The sequence below is a fragment of the Macaca thibetana genome, chromosome 11 (genome assembly GCF_024542745.1).
Source record: "Macaca thibetana thibetana isolate TM-01 chromosome 11, ASM2454274v1, whole genome shotgun sequence".
NCBI lineage: Eukaryota > Metazoa > Chordata > Mammalia > Primates > Cercopithecidae > Macaca > Macaca thibetana.
The window spans coordinates 48,248,752-48,252,033 of NC_065588.1; positions in this window are offsets into that span (position 1 = coordinate 48,248,752).

Sequence of the window (3,282 nt, forward strand, 5' to 3'; positions counted from 1 at the left end):
GTGCCATTCAAAAGGGGAAAAGCCCCTTATAAAACTTATAAAATCGCTGGGCGTGGTGGCTCATGCCTGTAATCTTGGCACTTTGGGAGGCCAAAGTGGGCAGATCACCTGAGGTCAGGAATTCAGCACCAGCCTGGCCAACATGGTGAAATCCCATCTCTACTAGTAATACAAAAAAATTAGCCGGGCGTGGTGGCGCATACTTGTAATCCCAGCTAGCTACTTGGGAGGCTGAGGTAGGAGAATCACTTGAACCCAGGAGGTGGAGGTTGCAGTGAGACAAGACTGCGCCATTGCACTCCTGCCTGGGCGATAGGAGTGAAACTGCATTACAAACAACAATAACAACAAAAAAAATCCCATCAGATCTTGTAAGAACTCACTATCACAAGAACAGCATGGGAATAACCGCCCCTATGATTCAATTACCTCCCACTGGGTTCTTCCCATGACAGGTGGGAATTATGGGAACTGTAATTCAAGATGAGATTTGGGTGGGGACACAGCCTAACCATGTCAGTCCTCATATGGTGGAAGGGGTGAGGCAGCTCTCTGGGGTCTTTTTTTATAAAGGCACTAATTACCCCCTAAAAAGTCCCACCTTCTAATACCATCACCTTGGGGGGTTAGGATTTCAACATATGAATTCTGAGGGAGACAAACACTCAGATCATAGCATATCCCATGTTCAAGGAGGAGAGAAGATCTAACATTATGAGGCAATAAATTTTCTCCAAATTACTCTATACATTCAAATAAATTCCTATTGAAGCTCTAGCAAAAATTTTAAAAGAACCCAATAATCTTATTTGCAATTTTATATAAGAGAATAAAAATCAATTTCGAAAAAGAAAATCAAGTATGGAGAACTCACTCTATCAGGTAGTCAGAGAGACTACAAGGTTAGAGTAATAAAATCAGCGTAGCATTGGCACAGGAATGCCCTAATAAGATGCTATAAGATAACTGAAGTATGGCATAAAACATAAAAGAGAACTCAACGTTTACATGTGATAAAAACGACACCACAAATCAAGGGAGAGAGAATTTTTAACAGATGGAGTTATCTTGCTAAATGGAGAAAAAAAATAAGGTTGGATTCTTTATTAGTCTGCTCAGGTTGCCTTAACAAAATACACAGGCTGGATGGGTTACACAACAGAAATGTATTTTCTCACAGTTCTGAAAGCTAGAAATCCAAAATCAATGTGTCAGCAGGGTTGGTATCCAGAGAGGCCTCTCTTTTTGGCTTGTAGATGGTACCTTCTGACTGTGTCCTCACATGGCCCTTTCTTGTGAAGGCACAGAGAGAGAAAGAGCTCTGGTTGTCTCTTCCTTTTCTTATAAGGACAAGAGTTCTGTTGGGTCAGGGCCCTACCCTGCCCGAATAATCTCATTGAACCTTAATTACCTCCTTAAAGGCCCTATCTCCAAACACAGTCATTTTTGGTGTCAGGGCTTCAATATATGAATTGAGGTTGGTTGAGGGAGACACAATTTAGTCTATAACAGATTATTTCTTCAATATTATAAAAGTGAATTCCAGATGAATTAAAGACTAAATATCAAAAATAAAACTGCAAGATTAAAAAAAGAAATGAAGATCTTTGGGATCTTGGAGTAGAAAACTCTTATTAAATAAGACCCTAAAGCGCAAAGTATAAGGAGAAATTCTGATGAATTTAACCATATCAAAATTCAGGAGTTATTTCAGTGAAGGTCACCATAGATAAAGCTAACAGAAAGATCTACATAATACAGGTGTCTCCTCTATAACCCATCTGACAATGGGTTTATTATCTAGAATATTAAAAGAATTCCTGAAAAATCAATAAGGAAAGGATGGGAAAATTCAATAGAATACTGAGCAAAGGCCATGAACAGTCAATTCACAGGAGGGAAAACAAGAGTAGCCAGCAGGGCATGTGGAGAGATGCTCACCTTGTTGATAATCAGAAAAATTCAATGTAAAATGGCAATATCACTTTATAGTTCTATCAGATTGACAAACATTAGAAGACTGAATAATGACATGTGTTGTCTAAGATGTAGGGAGACTCTTATGCACTGCTGGTAGGCACATATGGCAAAACAGAGCGCAACCTGACAGTATCCACTCAGTAAGTGTGTATGTGCCCTGTGATCTAGTGATCTCAGAGACCCCGATGGGTCCACAACTAGATACGTATGAAGTTGTTCACTTCAGCATTATTTATAGCGACAGGAAGTTGGAGGCAACCTAAGCGTCTATCGCAGGAAGATGTGATAGTTTAAATGAGGTAGATGCACACTATGGAATTCTTTTTTTTTTTTTTTTTTTGAGACGGAGTCTCGCTCTGTCACCCAGGCTGGAGTGCAGTGGCCGGATCTCAGCTCACTGCAAGCTCCGCCTCCCGGGTTCACGCCATTCTCCGGCCTCAGCCTCCCGAGTAGCTGGGACTACAGGCACCTGCCACCTCGCCCGGCTAAGTTTTTGTATTTTTAGTAGAGACGGGGTTTCACTGTGTTACCCAGGATGGTCTCGATCTCCTGACCTCGTGATCTGCCCGTCTCGGCCTCCCAAAGTGCTGGGATTACAGGCTTGAGCCACCGCGCCCGGCCTGGAATTCTATAAGCAGGAAGAAAGAGGGAAGAAAGAAAGAAGAAAGTGGTGCACCCCACATCTTTCATCAAGACAGTGTTAAATATAGTGAACCCCAAGTTTCTCTTCAAAGCATCAGTGTGTCAGTATGTTCAGCTCTCTTATTCTTTGATTCTCCATTTTAAATTTTAGCTTCCTGGTTCTCTTTGGTCTCCTTGCTCCTAGTTTCAGTAAACAACTTTCCTGCCAGTCCTAATCAGTAGTTCACATCTGTTCTCTGGTCACCTGCTCTATCCTGACTCATCCCGTTTATCTGCTTTGTCCTGAGTCATCCCAGTCACCTGCTTTGACCTGAGTCACCTTTAGTTACCTGTTCCTAACCATCCTTCCCACCAAACTACCCACCCTGCCACTCTGGCTCATACCCCTGCTCTATTTAAAATAGCCAGTCCGAATTAGCTTAGACTGTGTGGCCCAACCCTAGCCAATAGGGGAACGCCACAGCAGTAGGGCCCTGGGTCAGGAATAAGAACTCCTTCCCCTCCCCTGTCCAGGTGTGCTCTTGCCATTGCTGCATTCATGAGTCGCACCCTTCTATAGAAGTAAAAATTGCCTTGCTGAGAAAATTAAATTTATGTTTGAGTGCTATTTCCTTGCAGCATCGAAATTTTATTTACAACAGCATGAACTTTTTTCCTAGA